Below are 23,027 nucleotides of genomic sequence, written 5' to 3'. Positions count from 1 at the left end.
CAACCTTCGGCTCTACAGATGTTTTGGACTACATCTCCCATAATGCTTTTACAGCCATATTGCTGGCAAAGCATCAAGGGAGATGTAGTCCACAACATCTGTAGAGCCGAAGGTTGCCTACCCCTGCTCTAGAATGTAAGCTCATGGAGCAGGGCCCTCCACCCCTCTGTTCCTGTACGTCCAGTTGTCTGGTTACAATTACATGTATGTTAGTCCACCCATTGTACAGCGCTACGGAATTTGATGGCGCTATATAAATAATAAAATAATAATAATGTAACCCCTGTCACCTTATCTACTACAACATGCTGTGTCCCTTTAAATTTTATATTTCTGACCTCTCAAAAAAAAAAAAAAAGACACGATAGAACTAAACAAAATGCTATCAAAATCTATTTTAAGATCCTTTCATTTTAAAATTACAGTATTTGATCATATCTTATTCGCTAAAAGTTGAAGAAAGAAATGGAAAAAAATAACTAAAAATATTCCAATGCCATTTCTACCTTTCATCTGAATATGAGAAATGGACTTATATGGGTTCAAAGTTCTAAACAGGCAAAACACTATAAACAAGTCATTGTTTGGTTTATCTAGCAGACAGATAAGTGTGTGCTCTGTACACAAAAGGCAAATAATATCTTTATAATTAGAACAATCCTTGATCATTAAAATATTGAAATAGTGTAACAGGTCCTTCAGAAGATAGCAATGAAGCAGCCAACTGTGTAATCAAAATTACAAGTAAAAAAGTTAAGAAATAAAAAAAAAATTTATAGGGCTCCTCCACATGGTCTGACCAAAAACTAGTAATATTGAACATGTGCATAATCTGATGCCTTTGTAAAATAGATAGCAAAACAGGTTTCTATCATAAGAGCATATTAAATTAAAAAAAGATGGGTCTGGTCTAGGATACAGTTTACAGACACTGTGGAATGCAAAATAAAATACATTAAATATTAACCATGGAAAGACCATCACCTAAATTTGGAAGAAAGTTTGATCTAATGATAAGTAAGCGCAACATTTAAAAGGTACACTCCGAGCACCATAACATAGTGATGTAGTGGTTATGGTTCCAGGAGTACCCTTATTCCCACAATGTAAGCAGTCAAAGCGTTTTCCAACCGTTTAACTGCTCATCTGAGATCCACCGGGCGCCACTCCACAAGGTCTCTTCACATCACTAACACTTAGCTCACCAACAGAGTAATCAGCAGACGCTCTCAGCCAGTGAGCTGGCCCTCTATAGCAGAGTTTAGCTCAGAATAGCTAACCAAAAGTACTAGATGTCACTCACGCAAATATATATTTTAAGCAATTTGTCTGAAGTATAAATGCAGTTTCTTTCTAACAAACTTTTTCAGCACGTTTAGATTTCTGTGACAGATCAGCAGCTTTAATTTTTCGTTTAATGAACAAAAAAAATAAAAATTCCTTAAAATTGTAAATACGCCTTTTTTCCCCAATAACAACAATAATAATACTCACATCTCAGTTTGTGAATGTAATCTTTAGTGAAAAAGGTAAAGCAAAAAAAAATAATAAAAAAAGCCAAAGAGGAATAAAAGTGGTGAACTACAGATAAGGGGGAATGCACTAGATATATAAAGGATGAAGTAATTGCTTTACAAATAAGAAAATGGTACATGCACACAAATCTGGTCAGAACATGAAAGACTTTTTATGGACTCGGATGTGCTTTGGTGTGAAAATGGAAATATGAATTGTCATACTCTCTCATTAAATGTGAAGAAAACATATACATATACACATATATATATATCTTACTAAACAGTCACTGGACTTCTAAAAACATTGCATAGTCTGGGGATAACATTCCATGTTTTTAAAGAAACATACTATTTATTCTACGCAGTGCTTGGTTGCTAACTACAGTGCTGCATGAAGAGAGTGACTTAAATATTGCATTCCAATATGGACCCTGGCACGAATTTAACAAACACATGGTTTTTTTTTTTGCAGATATTGTCCACCTTCAGCCTAATCAACTGTGAGGTAGCAGTCAGTGGTGTTTTGCATCACACATGAAACATTTTGGCTGTGGCTTCTCTTGAAACAGCTAAAAGTCAAAGGTTTAATGTCAAGTCGAAAAGTGAAAATATTTTGACATGATGTATCCTGCATTCTGCCTTTAAACTTACATCAATGTTTTTTTCATGTCTCAGTATGCCAAAACAGAAGCCCCTGCACTGAATTTATTTGGGTTTCAAATACTAGCACCCTTCCATCCTGGAATTTGAACTGCTGAATTAACCATATGAACACTGATGTGATAAAAGACTCGCTGTGCATAGAAGCATTGAGGAACCACCTTATTTTTCCAACAAGTAGCAGAGCCAGGCATCATATTTTGAGTGTAATAATGAAACCTTCTTTCCGATGTGAATAGTGCAAGTACCAAAACAGTACTCCTTGTTCCCCAAATTGGCAGGGATTTACTGCACGCATAACTGGTTGATACACCGATTTCATGGAGTCTAAGAGAGTGAGGAGAGATAGGAGCATTGCTATTTGAGATATAGCACAAGAGAGGCAATGGACAGAGTTTTCATTTTATATTTTTTTGTCTAAACAGCATATCCCTATGCAGAATTTACAGATAATTAATCATCGTCTGCTAGGGCAATGTGTGAGAAGCAAGGTCTGCTGACTTGCTAAATACATACATATATATACACACACACATCTGACAATGCTCTCAGCATTTAATATACAACATCCACAGAGTTGTATACAGGTGGGCACAACTAGTAGAAATGAAAAGGGGAAAAAACAACCTCTGATGTTGGAATTGGATCAACCTCAATGTACAATTTGAGTACAACCATTGTTTGTATATGCCACCTTGTCCCCACAGGTTATGTGTTTACCCCAAGTATACTTGCTTTTAATAAATTGTTAAATGTATAGGCATATTATTTTCTTTATAAAATTTAAGTTGTATCAGTCACTGTAACTGATAACAGCATTCAGCAGGTAGTATGCACATACAGTTTTTGACTTGACAAAATATAAGACTTAATTTGACAGTACTATGTACAGTACTCACGATGTTCAATTACCATGTTATTTATTCAATAGCAAAACAAACTGTTGCCTTATGTAACCATGGCAATGTTTATGCTCTATACATGGCTAACTTGAACACAATGCAAACATATCTGCTTGGTTTCTAGACACATGATACTATCCAATGAAATGAAGTGTGTGGAACAATAGATGGGGAACGTACACTGCGGCTCAGCTGTCACAGTGAAGCTTCCAAGTGCGAAACACAAAAACCCGTAATAGTACTTGGAAGCATCCTTGAGTTGATTAGGAGAGAAGGGAAGAGGAAAAAACACAAGTATGGAAAGTGTAATAAAAAAAACAAAATAGGTGATTGAAGGTGTATTTTAGCCACAAATGTTCTGAAACTTTGGGAAGAAACCCATAGTTTTATTTAACATGCAAGAAAATGCACTGTTTTCACAATTATCTAATATTTTATACAGGAGAATATCAATGTTAAAAAAGTTGGAAATTATAGCCAAGTCATAGCTACCCAACTCCTAGGATACATCTGACACTGTGGATAGGATACATGTCAAATGCATCTAAAATATTTTGTGCTTTAAAACTTTGCATTTCGGCATGGATATGCTTGGCTTTTTTTTTTTACTATTTTCTCTGTTCTTCTAATTGTTTGCCATTTCAGTTATTTTCCAATAATCATTTCCTCTTTTGTTTGTGTGTTAAGGGCAAAGTTTGATAGACACAAAGAGCTAAATATTTCTGTGGCAGAGGCACCTAATATTATTTTGTGGACATCGCATACACCTGTTCAATATCTCCTTAAAAATCAATAGGCTGGCTCATAAATGTTAAAAGCCTGGAGAGTTTTTTACAACCAATAGACTTGATTATTATCTATCCAAGAATTAACACAAGCAATCAGTCTATACAGTTCACAAGCTGGAAATGAAAGCAGGGTTAATTTGTATTTTATTTTAATCAATTATATTTTTTAAGTTTTTAACACTTTAGACACAACAGGGTACTAGCTAACCTGGACTCGTAGGGTGTTCTTGAGAACCCCTGACTTATATGATGAAAAGAAATGCATCAGTAGGCATCATATGTACTTCACATTTCTTGGTTAAAGCGGAACTGCCACGGTCTGGCTTTAGCGCCAGTAGCAGATGTCACTGGTGACGTCTTGGGGAGGGATTGACACGTCTAGACGGCGGTAGCTCCAACCATTGTCTAGCAGTATCGGGCATAGGAAATATATGGAGAAAAAGTAGTCCTCACTTTGTCGCAGGTTATCTTTTGACTGGGTTGGAATGTCAGTGAAATTCCAACACAGTCAATATGAGTATTTCATAAAGATTATATCAGGGAGGGGGGTGACAGTGCCGCTTTAAATGGTAATACCAATATCCTCTATGTGAAAGACTGTTGCCCCTTTTGCAGGATGTTGACTTTCACTTCCTTAAGGTCAATGCAAAAGCAGTTATATTTGACGCATTACATAGTCCTAGGAGATAAAGCTACCGAAATTACTACAGCTGGTTCCTGAATATTGTATCTTGACTATCGATGTGCAAATATCTTAGTTTAAATAAAAATAAATTTTAAAAATGCCGTTTTTAGGAGTGTTGTCTAGATTTTAACATTTTACAATCTTGACGTAATTGCTGCCAAGCTGATGTGAAACGAATACAGGAGCAAGTAATAAACAGGTGATTAAAAAAAAAAAATATATATATATATATATATATATATATATATATATATATATATATATATATATATATATATATATATATATATATATATATTAAATGACCACCTTACTTGGGGGGCCCACATATGTTTCTATAGGAATGCACATTTTGCATTTTCAAAAAACTTTAGGGGGACATATTCGATCTACTTAACATCTAAAGACCCAATGTTGTTAAATTATGGAAGTATCCACTTTAATCTGGTTCTGTTGAATGATATTTTGTGACCCAACAGTATATAAATGGATATACACGACAAATAAACACCTGGTAGCCAGAGTAATTTTGTTTCATTATTTTAGATTACTAGCAAGCATTTATTTATTTTTAAATTTCATGTTTGATGACCCAGTTTAAAGAACATGTAATGCTTAGAATTTAAAAATGCTTTAAATAAATAATAAAATAAAAAGTATTCTCACATTTAGGTATAGATTATGCACAATCTGGAACATCTATAAACGCATGCAAACAATGAAAAGCTAAAATAAAGCTTCAAATATACATTAGTGTCTTCTCTAACGACCTCAGCACTATTTCTATTTCTGTCACACGCCTGATGTCACAAGCTCTCAGCAATCAGGCAATATGATACAAGCAAACCAAGCTGTTCTGAAACAAAGGATAAAGTGAAAAAGGGAAAAAATATATATTATACATATGTACAAAGAGTAACTACACTACTAAACAATATAAGTGCAACACAGCACACAAGTTGGAGTGAATATTGAAAATACACAAGGTTATACACTAAAATGTGAGCTGTAAGGAGTTTAAATGTGACCTGAAATCAAAATTAACTTTGAATTTTAAGCTATTTCGGCATAAAATTTATAATTAATTTTTAAATTCCCAGGACTTCACACTTCAGTGTATAACCCTGGCAGTACAACCTACATTCACATAAAGCCCTCAGGGGCCTCTGCAAATTTCAATGAATACATAGATTGGGGGTGGAGGGCCGGTTTTTCCATTTCTGAAAAGAATGCCACAAATGTTGTGGAAGTAACGTTATGCCCCAGGACAAGAGTCTTCCTGATCGTTTCTAAAAGCAGTCACTGAACTGGGAAGTATTATTTGGGGGGGGTGAGAATCTAAAATGTGTCATCATGACCCTGGTACAATATACAAAATCGGTAGATTTCCTAAAATTGTAAGCAGAACAGAAAGAGTCAAGACTAACTGCTCAATATTTCATTTCCTACGTTATAAGATCAGAACTTTGTCATATCCATGCATGACCAATTTATGTGACATTTCTGTATCTTGTGATGTACTGAACCCCCCCCCCCCCACACACTCCACCCCCAAATCTTTGCAAGTGCAGTTTCAATGACTCATAAATTTGCAATATTTATTTCTAAGCAAATACCATTCTACATAAATACAAAATATATACAGTTATTTAGACTAAAATCTATTTTCACACATTAAGATGCAGCAAGCAATGTTTTTCCAATTTGTCTCAAAAGTTACCGTTCAAACATGCCTATGAAACAGATACATCCTCACTAGATTTACTACTAGAGAAAAATCAGGCAAAATATTAAAAGCGAACAGGCCACACACATCCCCTAGTTCAGTTTAAAAATGGTTTTAGATAAACCTAGGAGAAGCCAAATGAAAATTGAGCATAACCATTTATGGTTAAAGTTGTTGACTTACTGATATCTTGGAATTTTGTGGTTTATGACTTACCCAAAAATATTTGTTTTTCAGAACAATTGCTAAACACTATTTATGCACTAACAAAAGGATTATGTTGATGGGCAAGGCTAGGCTACAAGATGATAGATGGCCGTGGTTTGCACCTTAAAACCCCAGGTATATTAACCTTTGTTGACAGACAACTGTTAACACACTTTGAATGTTAACTGTATGGTCAACTTACAAACGGATGAGAATAAAGCCAATCAAAAAAAACAAAAAACAGTTACATGCCAATCATTAAAAAGGTAGTTTATTTTAAACAAGAGTCACCTTTCATATGCAATGAGCAGGTCAACACCATCCTTATACTCTACAACCGTAGCATTCTAACATTGGTTTGGAACCCAGAACTGTGTCATCAGACCTAACAGACAAATAATTTTGGCTCTCTTTCTTTACTGCAGTGCCTCCCCAATGCAATGCAGATCATTTTGACACTGGGGGCGGGGAGGGGAGTCCAAAAGTTAAGAGCCATTGTTGAGGAGGTTATACAGTATTAGCCAATTAGAAGATGTAAAAAAGTGTTTTATCTCTTGGCTAGTAACTTTTTTTACTGAATGATCGGTATTGCTTTAGCACTGATATCAAACAACCCCTCCCTGGTTCAAGCAATTGAAGGGCATGCAATTACCCCTCCAAAACAATGCTAATGGCAAAAGTGAAATTATATATATCTAATGCTGAAATTCAGATCTTTCTTCGATTTAAAGAAATACATGGTGAGAGACAGACAGAAGTATATTATTTGCCAAAATGTTTAACAGGAAGCAATTCCCTATATAATATAATTCAAAAGGCGACAAAAAAAAAAAAAGGGGGGGGGGGAATAAATACTATATATTCAATGTTTTACAATTAAAGGAAAAAAATTTAATGAGCTCTTGGTGAACAATTTGCTTGGCAACACAAACAATAGTTGTCAAGCTGTTAACAAAAAAGGAAAGAAATAAAAATATATATACCTATCTATGTGACAAAAAAGGGACAATAAAGAAAAACATCCAAAGCAACCTGACACACAGACCAGACCTACTGAAAGCCTGACACTACATAGAGTGCAATCAGGAGGATATAGATCAAAGCTCAGGAACATCTGATCAACTGAGGAATTAGCAGCTCACTCAAAGACACTGAATATAACGATTCACGTGTCTTATGGCTGATTATTCATTTAGTAAGGGAAGAATAATCCTTCAAAGGACTAAATTCTAGAATGCCTGAAGCTATACCGGTCACATTTTAGACAATAATAAACTATAGAATTTATATTATTTTAATTTATAGTAACATTCATTTAAATCACATTTTGTTGATGCGTATGGCAATACTAAAATGTTGCACTTGTAAGCAATCCACAAAAAAAATAAATCTGTAAATAAACCTTTTAACAGGAAAGCTGTGCGTTTAACATTCTATTCACAGGAACTCATACCGCATATTATTCATGTGTAAAACAAGTGCCTATGTGTATAGGAAACCAGACACAGGCAGAAAAGCAATTACTCTATTTTAAACAGTAAATTCAACAACCGCACACAATGAGGAGAAGGCAAACACATATTTCATAAAAAGCTGCGGACTGAAACAAGATATTGGCAACATACCATTGATGTGACAAATGCTCATATTTACCATCAAAGAAAAAAAAAAAAAAAGTGTCATAAAACCTGTAGCTGTCAAGTACCAGATTACTGCAGTGTCCCCTGCATAAAGCACTCAGGAAGGCTAACCAGCAGAAACAGTAAGCAGGCAGAAGACTAATCCCAGCTACTTAATCCGACCAGTACACGCAAAAAGGTTCAGAAGTAGATTCATCTACCACCATCCATTGCACGTTTCGTTTGGCAGTCAATGCATCATCGCCATGTTATTCAGTACTACCAATGCAAGCACTATATATAAAGTGCCCGATAAGCATTTCATTGGCTCCCTTAGCATAAAAAAATGACGTATTAAAAGAGCATGTCTAGAGATATGTGAAGGAACACCAGACCAAAAATCTGTTGCTTTGCACTCAAATCATGTAGCTCATAAGCACAGCTGCCTTTAGCACAGCTGACAGCTTGCAAGGTGCATGAAGAAGCTCTATCCCCTGCAATGCCTACCATCCTTATGTGGGTACACCAGCCAGTCATTATCAATGAAACCAGATGATAAAGCTGAAAGAGACCTAGATAGCCCCATTTACTGTCACTGTAAAATGATTTAATTCAAAACTGGATGTGAGTCACAGCTGAGACCTCCATGTACAACAGACTCAAGGTCAAAGCAAGGAACCCTTTTATTTTGGTGAATGAAATAAAGAAGGGGGGGGGGAGCAGAGAGAGAGAGAGAGAACAGATTGTCAACTAATGTGCACCCTCCCCACCATCAGATTGCCAGTGCCCAATAAAAATGAATGGCAGTAAAAAAAAAAAAAATGTCCTGAAGGCCATGGTGATGGTGCCCAATCTCTTGCCATGACACCAGCATATTACAATACTACAATTCCCATGTAATCCAGCCACCCATCCCATCAACACTATCATCATCATCAGATGCATTGGCAGCCAAGGATCCCAGTGGTGGCCTGCACTTCTATAACCATTTAGCCACCATCGCCCCCCCTGTGACAGACAAGGACAGAGAGAAGGGAGCAACAGGGTAAATAAAATATAAAAATCCTACCATGGGGAGCAAGCAGTGACAGGGAGCCAGAGCCAGGATAGCACAGCCTAAAGTACAAAGGGCACAGGCGGCAGCCCCATCACCTGACAGGGAGAAGACAAGGACAGAGCAGTATAGCTAGAAGGAGGGGGCTGCAGCCTGGCAATGGGGGGGCATATTGGGGGGCTTGCATTACCCCCTCCCCGGTAGCGCTCAGATAACGGGCTGCTTACCTGCAGGAGGAGGAGGAGGCTGCAGGTGTGGTCCTGGAAGGGCTCCTGGGGACCGGCTAGTGGTGGCCCCCCGCTCACACTCACTGGATGGGATCCTCTCGCCCTGAGCTGGTGAAGCCGGAGTGAGGATGGGGGGGGGAGGGAGGAGATGGTGCTGGGGGGGGTGGTGGTGACAGGAGGAGGGGGAGGGAATAGGAGGAGGAGGAGGGGAGCCCCGGTGACTGCAATGACACACACAGACACACACAGCGGAGATAGAGAGAGAGCCGGCACTCAGTGACTCCGGGGACACACACCCAGCACGGGGCTATTTAATGGCTGTACCCGCCCGGGGAGGAGGGCAGAGCCGCACTCCTAGACCGTGAACCCCCCCGGTCACCGTATCCATCCCCCCGCCCGCCTCCCTTGTCCTCACAGCCCAGGCTCCACACCCGCCCGCTCACCGGTGTGGGGGGGGGGGGGTGACTGCAGTGACGTCACAGACCTCAGCGGCAGCTCCAGCGGCTCTCCTCGGACGTTGGCCGGCGGCGCCCCGGTGCAGGCATTGCACAGTGTGCTCCCGCCCTCCCTCACTCACTCTGCCTGGCCGCTAGCCACGCCCGCCGAGCAGATAGCCACGCCCACAGCCGCTCTTCCCGTTGGCTAATTGGTTCTGACGTACTTCTTTCCATGACGTCTCCCTCCCGCCCCCCTCCCCTCCTGGAACATTGTGGCCATGCATTGCATGGATAGAGTGAGTGGGTCTATGTGCCCGCCTGGGCTGGCAGGGTCTGCCCTGAGCTCCCCCTGGGCCATGGACAGGGCATGAAAAGTGCTGCCCTGCAGCCAAAACAGAGCCCACTGTCAGCACTCAGTGTATCAGAGAAAGAGCCAGCCCGCAGGAATTGCCTTCATTGGGGAAATTTCCACCTGCAGAATGAATGGCACATACTGCTGGCACATGATAAAACGACCTATAGGCTCCCCATCAGGACATACCTCCCAAGTGACCCTTTTTACGAGGGACAGTCCCTATATGGGGCCCAAATCCCTCTGTCCTTATTTTTTAGAAGGGGACCTACTAAATGGAATGACAGAATGGAATGCCCATAGACAGTCAGAATGGAATACTCATAGACTTTCAGTCAGAATGGAATACCCATAGACTTTAACAGTCAGGATGGAATGCCCATAGACTTTAACAGTCAGAATGGAATACCCGTAGACTTTAACAGTCAGAATGGAATACCCATAGACTTTAACAGTCAGAATGGAATACCCATAGACTTTAACAGTCAGAATGGAATACCCATAGACTTTTAACAGTCAGAATGGAATACCCATAGACTTTAACAGTCAGAATGGAATACCCATAGACTTTAACAGTCAGAATGGAATACCCATAGACTTTAACAGTCAGAATGGAATACCCATAGACTTTCAGTCAGAATGGAATACCCATAGACTTTCAGTCAGAATGGAATGCCCATAGACTTTAACAGTCAGAATGGAATACCCATAGACTTTAAGTCAGAATGGAATACCCATAGACTTTCAGTCAGAATGGAATGCCCATAGACTTTCAGTCAGAATGGAATGCCCATAGACTTTCAGTCAGAATGGAATGCCCATAGACTTTCAGTGAGAATGGAATACCCATAGACTTTCAGTCAGAATGGAATACCCATAGACTTTAACAGTCAGAATGGAATACCCATAGACTTTAACAGTCAGAATGGAATACCCATAGACGTTCAGTCAGAATGGAATGGAATTAATAGGGCAGTGGAATTCCATTCTGACATTCGGTTTAGTATATCCCTTCTAGGAGCTCCATACTGTTGGGGTGTCTGAGTGTATAACAGAGCTCCGCACCAATGATACTCACAGTAAAGTGTCTTTAAAATACAATAATTGTGTTTCGAAATCAGTCTGTGCAAATATGTTCTTGTTCTAAATTACACTTTAGCTGCATAAATTGTTATTATTAGGTCACCTAAGATTTCTCTGAACTGCCCCGCCCTTGGCGATGCCTCCACTCACACCCCTAAAATTAAAGTGTTCTTCTTTGTCCATTATAATGTTGGTAGGTATACTTGAGTATGGATAAGTGACGTGTCCAGGAGTTCATGGTAGGTCTGGTAAATTAAGGCTTGAGTGTGTAAGCGAGGGAATATACCCAGCAAAGGCCTGCACAAAAGTTGGTGGAGGCTCTGGCTCATGCTCAAGTTTTCCTGGAATACCTAATTATATTGCTTATGTGCAGACCATGAAAGTAGCTATCCTATAGTATGTTAAATTGGCATATTGCAATAAAGAATACAATAATCAATACATTAATCAAGGGGGTACTGATTTGAATCACTAACAAATGCAAAGTTGCCCAGCCTTTTATTAATAGAAATTCACTAACAATCGAATTGTAGTGAATCTAATCCAAATATAACTAGTAAAATTGGGATTATTTATTTTTTGTTTTAATCTGCTAGTTTTGCCTACATTTTATCATTCCAATTTTAATTTGATACAATTTGGACTTAAGTGAATCACTAACTAATAACAGATTTCCAGCCAATTGCCACACTACCGATAACCTTTCTGTAACCATTGAGAGTCAGTATTCTACCCATACTCCCTGGCACTATTATAACCCAATTCAACATTGTCGGTTTAAATATAATTAAATTCTAAAATTAAACTGCTCGCAAAAGAGGAACTACTACTTTCTCTTGACAATTCCTCTTTTATTCACTCCTGTAAACCCCATTGCAATTATTATTGGGTTGCTGTGCATCAGAGTTTTATAGTGAGAAAAAAAACATGCATCTACTAGCTATAAAGCAAAGTATTCTGTATAAAAGATCACAGGGGGCAGAGCCTTCTTTACCTTTTATATTGGTCGGTTTATTTTGTACTGTCTATTTTTTTTTCAAATTGTACAGTGCTGAGGAATATGTTGGTGCTTTAAAAATGCCATCAATAAATAAATATGATAAAACAAGCAAGCTGGGTAAATTAATCACGCTTGAGGTGGGACTCATCTTACCTTGTTCTAAGTTCCAACAGTGCTCTACTTCTGTTTGAAAGAATTCTGTTTAACTCAGCTGTAGTACAAGAAACTTCTAACCCCCTTCATCGTTTGTGTTCATTTATAGGCTCCCAACCATAGTGTCAACATAATAATCTCTGACCTTTTCGAGACCTAAGTCTGGTTTTTCTAATAGGCAGAGAAGACAGTTGCCTACCAGCACCTCTCTAGTAGGGTCACCTACCATGAGCGCAAACATACATTTATTGACTTTTAAAAAGTATTATTTCATATACCTTTTTACTTTGCTAAATGGTCATTGCATTTTTTTAATTAGAAGATAGAGTAAGTTAGATATGTACTTTTTAACTCTGTAGCAAGCTAAAGAGAAGTGGATTTTTTGATGAGAGCTTGGGGTACCTGGGCTGTTTGCACCTACAGATATGTGAGATGTAAATTCAGCACTTCCCAGATTCATTTGATCAAGTATAATAAGGCATAAAGAAATGCTGGGCACTTAGATTTGGTGACCCCATTAAAAAAGCATATATTTTAAATATGTGCTCCATACATGTATCCCAGTTGCTTCAGTTTAGGAGCTCTAGTGTTTATAACAAAACAAAAATCCTGTGAATTTCTGTGTAATCTATATGAATATTATTCTCATATCCTATTATCTGTGCGTTACCTGCAGAATGTGAAAAAAAATATATCACATGGTAAACAGTTCCTGCTTAGAGAGATGATTTGTATCCTGACTGCATTCTGTAGCAAATGAAGTGGTTTGGTTGGATACCTAATATTAAACATGAAGTTGACTTTTCCAAATTAAGTAAAATAGTAATTCTCTTTTGGCAGAAACTCGCATGTCTTTATTTACAAAGCTTTATTACATACCTTTAGAAAGCATAATATCCTCCAGTGTACACTGCTGAGTCTGAGTAATTAATTTAGTATTACGGGGACATACCTAGAACCCATTATTTCACAGGACTGCTTAATCCTATCTGTAAACAATATATTACATTTGAATAACTAAGAGTGAAGATTGAATTGTTAGTACAAAAGGTCAGTAAAGCACCCAACTGGAAGGTTTTTTTGTTTTTTTTTATTCATTAAAACTAAGTGAAGTGAAAGGTAGCAACGGGATGAGATTTTAAAGTGGGATACTATTACTGCCAATTATAATTTATATAGACATTTTCTCCTAGTTAGAGTCAAAACATTTCACATTTCTGTATCAAAGTAAACATTGTAATTACAGTTAACCCGGCCATGTCACAGTTGTTTTTTTGTTGTTGTTCTTTTCATTATGCCGTCAGTATTATGATGATAATCCTCCCTTGCCACTTGCTTTTCTTTATATATATTATCTATTTTTCCTTGTGCCAAATCTCAGTATATGGGTGCTGCCATTTTGTTCTCCTGGACTGATTTTACTGATGGATTGTGGGTGAATATGATCGACAACTAAAACAGAACGTGCTAAACCTGCGCCCACTGTCAAGTTTTGTCAAAAATACATGAATAGTGATGTCCCGGACGGTTCGCCGGTGAATAGTTCCCGGCGAACATAGCGTGTTCACGTTCGCGGCGGCGGGCGAACATATGCAATGTTCGGTCCGCCCCCTGTTCGTCATCATTGAGTAAACTGATTTTTTTTCAGTGCATATAAATGTTACAAGCAGATACTCCCCCCAGACACTCTGTATTACTGCAGATACTCCCCCCAGACACTCTGTGTTACTGCAGATACTCCCTCCAGACACTCTGTGTTACTGCAGATACTCCCTCCAGACACTCTGTGTTACTGCAGATACTCCCTCCAGACACTCTGTGTTACTGCAGATACTCCCCCCAGACACTCTGTGTTACTGCAGATACTCCCCCCAGACATGCTGTGTTACTGCAGATACTCCCCCAGACACTCTGTGTTACTGCAGATACTCCCCCCAGACACTCTGTGTTACTGCAGATTCTCCCTCCAGACACTCTGTATTACTGCAGATACTCAATCCAGACACTCTGTGTTACTGCAGATACTCCCTCCAGACACTCTGTGTTACTGCAGATACTCCCTCCAGACACTCTGTATTACTGCAGATACTCCATCCAGACACTCTGTGTTACTGCAGATACTCCCTCCAGACACTCTGTGTTACTGCAGAAACTCCCCCCAGACACTCTGTGTTACTGCAGATACTCCCCCCAGACACTCTGTGTTACTGCAGATAGTCCCTCCAGAGACTCTGTGTTACTGCAGATACTCCCTCCAGACACTCTGTGTTACTGCAGATACTCCCCCCAGACACTCTGTGTTACTGCAGATACTCCCTCCAGACACTCTGTGTTACTGCAGATACTCCCTTCAGACACTATGTGTTACTGCAGATACTCCCCCCAGACACTCTGTGTTACTGCAGATACTCCCTCCAGACACTCTGTGTTACTGCAGATACTCCCTCCAGACACTCTGTGTTACTGCAGATACTCCCCCCCTACTGTCTTCCCCCCCGGCCCCCACCCCTGCGCGGTGGGGGGCATAAATCACAATGGGGGGGAGAAATCAGAATACTCTGTGTCATTTTACACAGCGTGGGAAAGTTCTTTGGCATTTTCCCACGCTGTGTAAAATGACAAAGAGCACTCAGATTGGTGGGCTTGGAATCTAACCAATCAGAGTGCTCTGTGTCATTTTACACAGCGTGGGAAAGTTCTTTAGAATTTTCCCATGCTGTGTAAAATGACAAAGAGCACTCTGATATGCTTAAACCAGCCAATCAGAGTGTTCTTAGCCTAATTGCAGGGCGTGGCAAGGCTTTATAAGCCTTCCCCCGCCCTGCAGAGCTCAGTCTGCGCGGAGCCCTCCATGGGTGAAGATGGATTTTTTTTTTGCGCTTGTTTTTTTTAAAAAATTGCGTCGGTTCTTATTGCTTTTTATTTGGCCTTTTTTGGGGCTGAAAAAAGAAGATTTTAGAAAAAAGAAGACGTCAAATGGTAAGTTGAATTTTTCTTTACAGGTTAGTTATTTTATTCCCCCCCTCACAATTTTTTAGGGTGAGGGGGGTAGGTAGGGGGTAACTTCTTTTGGGGTGGGGGGGTGGGTGACTAGGGGCTTGGGGACCCCTAGTCACCTTTGATTGGGGGGGGATTTTTATTTAGGGCCCCACCCACCACTCAGGGGTGGGGGCTGGAGGAGGACAGTAGGTCCCCCCCTTATTGTTTTTTTTAGGGCCCCCACCCACCGCTCAGGGGTGGGGGCCAGGGGAGAGGACAGTAGGTTTCCCCCCTCATTATTTTTATGGCCCCCACCCACCGCGCAGGGGTGGGGGCCAGGGGGTGAGGACAGTAGGTCCCCCCCTCATTATTTTTATGGCCCCACCCACCGCGCAGGGGTGGGGGCCGGGCAGAGGACAGTAGGTCCCCCCCCTCATTATTTTCATGATCCCCACCCACCGTGCAGGGGTGGGGGCAGGGGGAGGACAGTAGGTCCCCCCTATTGTGATTTATGGCCCCCACCCACCGCGTAGGGGAGGGGGCGGGGGAGAGGACAGTAGGTCCCCCCCACATTATTTTTATGGCCCCCACCCACCGCGCAGGGGTGGGGGCCGGGCAGAGGACAGTAGGTCCCCCCCCTCATTATTATCATGATCCCCACCCACCGTGCAGGGGTGGGGGTGGGGGGAGGACAGTAGGTCCCCCCCTATTGTGATTTATGGCCCCCACCCACCGCGTAGGGGTGGGGGCGGGGGAGAGGACAGTAGGTCCCCCCTCATTATTTTTATGGCCCCCACCCACCGTGCAGGGGTGGGGGCGTGGGGGAGGACAGTAGGTCCCCCCCAGTGTGTATCAGGGTCCCTGAGGCAGGGCCGGACTGGCCCACCGGGATACCGGGAAATTTCCCGGTGGGCCGCGGCACCTGGGGGGCTGGAGAGTGAGAGGGAGCCCTACTGTCTAATAAAATCGCGGCCGCCGGCCGCATGTCAGTGCCGCCGGGTGGCCGGTCCGGCGGCACACTCTGAGGTGATTACTCACCTTGCGGCCGGCAGCCCCATCTCCTGTGCTGACAGCTATGCTGCTGTCAGTATCAGTGAGTGTGCCGGGCGGCCGCCTAAGCGATCCAGCAGCACACTCACTGATACTGACAGCAGCATAGCTGTCAGCACAGGAGGACTGAGGGAGGGGGCGGAGCTAACTACCAAGCTCCCTCGCGGTTCCCATGATTCCCAGCATCTACAGATCATAGAGTAGGGATTACTCTATGATCTGTAGATGCTGGGAATTATGGGAACCGGGAGGGAGCATGGTAGTTAGCTCCGCCCCCTCCCTCAGTCCTCCTGTAGCAGCAGCAGGTACAGAGAAAAATAGGGGAAGGGGAAGGGGACAAAAAGAGGGGAAGGGGGGGACAAATAGAGGGGAAGGGGGACAAATAGAGGGGTAATAGAAACACTGGGGAAAGGGGGACACAGAGACTGAGGGGTAATAGAGAGACAGGGGATGGGGGGGACAAAGAGAGGGGTAATAGAGAGACACCAGGGAAGGGGGGGGGACAAAGAGACAGAAGGGTAATAGAGAGACAGGGGATGGGGGGACAAAGAGAGGGGTAATAGAGAGACACCAGGGAAGGGGGGGGGACAAAGAGACAGAGGGGTAATAGAGAGACAGGGGATGGGGAAATAAAGAGAGGGGTAATAGTGAGACACCAGGGAAGGGGGGGGACAAAGAGACAGAGGGGTAATAGAGAGACATAGGAGAAGGGGGGACACAGAGACAGAGGGGTAATAGAGAGACACCAGGGAAGGGGGACAAAGAGGCAGAGGGGTAATAGAGAGACACATGGGATGGGGGTACAAAGAGACAGAGGGGTAAGAGAGAGACACAGGGAGGAGATGGGGAAGAGAGACTCAGGGAGGAGAGGGGGAAGAGAGACTCAGGGAGGAGAGGGGGAAGAGACACAGAAGGTTTGTTGGCTGGGGCTAAGAACAACACAAAAGGGGCTAGGGAAAGAGAAATACAGAGGCTGGAGAAGGGTAAAAAGAAACACACAGGGACTGGGATGAAGTAAAAGAAACACAAGGGTCGCTGTAAGAGAAAAAAAGGAGACAATTGGAGACAAGATACACTAAACGAGGTAAAGGTAATAGACGTAAATTGATGTGATCCTGACAGTAATACACACACACACACATATATATATATATATATACATTGATGTGTGTATTAGTAACATATATTTATGCCTATAATATTTACACATATAGTAATATACATTTATATATGCATAATACACACATAAATGTCATTAATATATATATATTAATGACATTTATATATATATATATATATATGTGTGTGTGTGTGTGTGTAATGAGCACGTATTGGCCCAGTCTTGTTGCTAGTTGCATACTCATGCATGCACCATAACATATTTAAAGTGAAGAGCGCACCCATAGAACTTCAAAATAAACAAGCTAACTTCATTTTTGTTTAGTTGTGCAATTGCAGACATTCAGCATTTCAGTCCCATTACTAAAATGTCCTTAATAGGCCAAAGTAGTTGTACTGGAACATTGATTACATGCAAATGTACGTCTACTTAAAATATAGGCACTCTTTTGTTTATTTTGAAGCCCTATATGCGTTCTTTCGTTGGAGTAAGAGTTTTCAATTTCAAGTTATTTTTTCACCCTCTATATCAGCACACTATGCTGGCGCGACGCATTATTGGGCTGGTATAGAATTTTTTTCCAGGGCTGCTTTTAGTTTCCAGTCCGGCCCTGCCCTGAGGACAGGTGTCAATCCATATCTGCCAAGTGACCCTATGTAGGGTGAACAGTCCCTATTCTGCTCTGTGTCAGTTTGTATCATGATCTCTGAGGACAGGTGTCAATCCATATCTGCCAAGTGACCCTATGTAGGGTGAACAGTCCCTATTCTGCTCTGTGTCAGTGTGTATCAGGGTCTCTGAGGACAGGTGTCAATCCATATGTCAAGGTGTCAATATGTCATATGTCAGGTGTCAATCCATATCCATTGTGATTTAGGAATGTTAGGTGATTTATGCCCTTTATGGATTAAAACCAGACTCTGCATCAACTGTGTAATTTTCCATGGGAGTTTTGCCATGGATCTCCCTCCGGCATGCCACAGTCCAGGTGTTAGTCCCCTTGAAACAACTTTTCCATCACTATTGTGGCCAGAAAGAGTTCCTGTGGGTTTTAAAATTCGCCTGCCCATTGAAGTCTATGGCAGTTCGCCCGGTTCGCCGGTTCACGAACAATTGCGGAAGTTCGCGTTCGCCGTTCGTGAACCGAAAATTTTATGTTCGCAACATCACTATACATGAATTATCAAATTATACATGAGGAAACACAGTCCCTACTTTTCTTTATGCGTTATATGAAAATGAAAGCATTCAGGAAAGAAATAAAACAAAATTAAGACACAGGGAGCTATATGGAAGCAGATTAAATAAACTGTATTTTTTGTAACAGGTATACTTTAAAAAGTGTAAGTGTTCTTTAAAGCTTTAGACATTGATAGGGGCCATGAAACTTTATAAAAAAAAATAACTGCACTAAGAAGCATCTTGCAAAGTGTGAGGGGGAGAGTTCTGCAGAGAAACATGTCAGAAATCTTGGGTTCTTGATACCAATAGTCATCAATAATTTGGTGGTTTCAAGGAGCAACCAGGAATGTACAGTACCAAGAACCCATACAGCAGGGTCCCTGTTTCTACAGAGCTCTGACTACTAGCAAGAACACTTGGCAATGTATTCATTGTTTTATTGGCAGCCTGCAATCATCATGTTTTTGGTGGCTGTAGCTGTCCTTTGCTTTTGGGCATTTTTTGTTGTTCCTCAAACATTATCATGACCTAGGTTCTTTACATCCTATGTATGAAAGTTGTGGTCCTGGGCAAACCATAACTCCCAATAGTTTTGAATTCTGGGGTTAGTCCCACTTTGGGACTCTTGTCCCTCCATCATGGGTCTGATCTCATGTGTCCTATATATTATTATCTTCTGGGCAAACAAACCTCGGATCTCTGGCGCATGCTTCATCAATGGCTTGCACATGGGCTGCTCAAAGTTATGAATCACAAATGGATGTGCGTCATATATCTTTGTTCTGAGTATTAGACTGATCTGTAAAAAGAAAGGTAGTCCTAGAACAGATCTCGGGTCATTAGAATAAAATATGCCCTAAGGGTTCTTCCATTTTAAAATGTTTTTTTAGGTGTTAAACATTGTAAAAAATATGGTGACATTTTTTGAATGACGTTTTGTTGCCGTGGTAAGTGTGTTTTATCAGAGGGTCTTTAAGGTTCAAATCATTGTTTTCTTTATCGCTCAAGAAATTTGAATTCTATGCAGTCTACCTATTGAGTTATTGTCCTTCTTTCACAAACATTGCAGGTGCACATGTGTGCAGATATAACAGTACACTGGATGTGTGTGCTTTCAGTATATTTCCTATGAGAGTTGGTTTCAGGACTGAATTCAAGCTGTAGACACTTCGTACATGTGGCATGGAAAATTGTTAAAGTATCTCTGGAGCAGTTATGGCTAATCATGGTACAACAGAACAGATGTATGTGAATTGCACTTCTGTAGACCCTGGTTGTGTATCATTGGCAATATAGCTATAATGTTCAACTTACTATAAATAAAATTACTTTTTTTTTTGTATTCATAAAACAACAAAAAAATATTTACAAAGCACAAAATCACAAAATAGTGGTGGCCAGGCTTTGCCAAATTAAAAATTTAACAGTAAGTCTGTAACTTAAGAAAGGGATAGTATGCCTAAACGTTGGCGATATAAAATGGCTTTTTAGTCAAGAGACTATGACGAAAACTAAATTGAAATTTGCCACTAAAATGAACACTGATCAGTAGCACGTGTCTATCTATCTGGTAGGCTTAATGTTGAATTTGTTATTGCTGGAATTTTGATGGAGCCTGGTCACTATTTTGTTGTTACTTTGTACTCAGGTAATAGGTTTACATTTTTTGCTGAATAAATGAAAGTGATTTTTATTTTAGTAAGTTGAAGTGGGGTGCATACTTATACATTGTATTTGTGTTTTTTTGGATGGTGTTTCAAGGAGTACGTCATAGGGTTCACATTTGTATTAATGCTTGATCTTAATCACACGCATGCTCATTCCTAAACTCTTCCCTTATCAACATGTTTGTTGCTCTAATGCCTTGGGGAAGGAAATAAATGGTCCTAGGTGAAAGAGGAAAATCCCTCACACATTACACATACATATGGCCCCCTGGTGAATTATTTATTTATTTTTTAAATGTGTAATATAGATAGACCGACAGATAGATAGATAGATTTGTTTGTTTTGTTTAACACCCTGAATGGCAGCAGTACTGGCATCATGTAAGTTAATGCATGTTCCATCATCCATCACAAAATGGGGGAAAGGGCACGATATGGCATTGGAATCTGATTGAAGTTCTGCTCTTGTCCACTTTTTAACCTAAAAACCATCACTTACATTTGATATAGCAGTCCATTCATCGTCTCTTGTATATCGTATGTTGTGTTGGAATTTCATAAAGCAGTGCCGCTTTAATAAATATCTCCTAATGCAATAAAATGCATAATTTATCTTTGTGATAAGAGTGTATATATATTGCTTCAGAAGATGTTATCACTTACAGTGACCCTGTCATAACAGGTTCTGTTTAAGTATGTCTGTCTTCTTATCAGCTTTATTTTTTAAAGTCAATGGAATTATTTTTGTAGTACATGCACATAAATGGACTAAATATTGAAGAGATAATAATAATAAAAAGACATCAACAAAGCATTAATCACCCGATTAAAAAAGAGGCTATACATGCCTTTAGAAGGAATGCTGGATTATAGTGAAAACGTGACTTCTCTAGAGGTGCTAGTTTCTCATTCCATTGTACAGCGCTATGGAATCTGATGGCGCTATATGAATAATATAATAATAATAATAATTCCTCTTTCCCTAGTAAAAGCTATTGAAGTTTTTATTTGGGTAAATAATGCAGCTGTGGTAATTGCACGTCCATGTTAAAAGGACGCTCCAAGCACTATAGCCAGTACTCTGGTGTTCCCCAATGTAAGTAGTCAAACCATGCTCTCTGTAGCCAGAAGTGAGAGTCAGAAGTTCCTACTAGGAGCTTCCATTAGCTATCATGAGCCTGGTTCTAGAGTGCAGGACCAGCTCGTTGGCTGAGAGTGTCAGCTAATTATTATTATTATTATTATTTTGTTATTTATATTGCGCCATCACATTCCGTAGAGCTGCTAATCACTCTCAGCCAATGAGTTAAGCCCTACACCACGGGCTTAGCTTAGATAGAGAGTGTATGGCACCAGAAAGGCAGAGAATGCCCCAGGTATATTAGGGGGCAGCAAGGTTCTCCGAACCCCATAACATCTACAACACACTTTCATAGTTATGTGGTTATGGTGCTTGGGGTGTTCCTTCAAGGGTGACATTGCTAAGTACCTGAACAGGCAAGCAGACCATGAAAATTAAAAGTTAAAACTAATTTTATTTTTCAAATACTACATAGCACAACTCAAAGCTAACCTACAGCTTGTAAATACATCTGAAGTGGCAGTTCCCCTTTAAGTACTTAAGAAAGCCATTATTCTGGCAAAACCCATCATACTTGTGATGTCAGTGGGAGGACACTGCACATGTCTGGATAAAATAGCCAAGTAGAAAACAGGTGAGCGGGAGATTTTCTTTTTAGAATTCACCTATTTTGACCTAAAATGGGCATGTCCTTAGTCAGTTATAACACTGTTCTGTAAAACAGCCTTATCAATATAATTCACTAAACTGTGAATTGCTGAGGTGGCAAAACTAAAATTCTAATTATTAGTCAAAATATTTAAATAGGTAAAAGAAAAAAAGAAAATTTTAATTTTGAATGCACAAAGATTAAAATTATAATAGGAAAATTCTACCGGGATGTATAACAAAGGATTAATCTTCTATTTCACCAAAAATGACATATCTGAATATGTTGCAAACACTGTACACACAAACAAAATTTAAACATAAGTTAAGAACATTCAAGACAGATTAGTATATGTTTTATATTTGAAACGTTTGTATGTTAACTTTTCATTCTGTGTTGATTAATTCCTATTTTGTAAATCATTTATTTTTTTTAAATATGGTGTTTACCTTTATTTAGGTGAATAACCAATGATTAGCTAAGCACCAAACTATAGTGACTGAGAATTAAAAAAAGAAAACACACAAAAAAGGCTTAAATATCTTAGCTGCAGTTGAAGCTAAAATTGAATTTTTTTTTTCAAAACTGGTTATCTTTGTCAAAGTTTTACGATTAAGTTTTAATTTCTCTACAATTCTGTGTATAGTGAATAAGACGGTAAATTGTACTGTGATCGTATTGACAAATGCTGTTTATGTTTGACTGAAACTGCATTTTCGATTTACTTGACTTCTTTGAATGGAAAGTCGTTAGAATGTGGAGTAGACATCAATTAAAATAAATGAACAGCCCTGAGATTTGCATGGACTTTGATAAATGAATCTAACACTGCTTTGTAGTCAATAACCTGAAAACAAGCTCATACACTTACATATCAATTCCATCATGT

The 23,027-nt window shown here is 40.1% G+C and overlaps 1 protein-coding gene across 5 annotated transcripts in view; it reads right to left on the bottom strand.

Annotated features, from left to right (window-relative positions):
• ATP2B1 (ATPase plasma membrane Ca2+ transporting 1) overlaps positions 1-9,559 on the bottom strand; it is a 135,424-nt gene extending 125,865 nt beyond the window's left edge. Inside the window, exon 1 of one of the 5 annotated variants that reach the window (XM_063447112.1) lies at positions 9,386-9,559. The gene's annotated coding sequence lies outside the window, so the exon portion shown is untranslated. The remainder of the gene's footprint in view (positions 1-9,385) is intronic. The other 4 variants (XM_063447113.1, XM_063447108.1, XM_063447109.1 and 1 more) reach the window with 4 other exon arrangements.
• Positions 9,560-23,027: the final 13,468 nt, after the last annotated feature.

This window comes from Pelobates fuscus, chromosome 3 (assembly GCF_036172605.1).
Source record: "Pelobates fuscus isolate aPelFus1 chromosome 3, aPelFus1.pri, whole genome shotgun sequence".
In the NCBI taxonomy this organism is placed as follows: Eukaryota; Metazoa; Chordata; class Amphibia; order Anura; family Pelobatidae; genus Pelobates; species Pelobates fuscus.
Note: the sequence above shows the minus strand (reverse complement) of the source record. Positions and strands in the feature narration are given on the sequence as shown.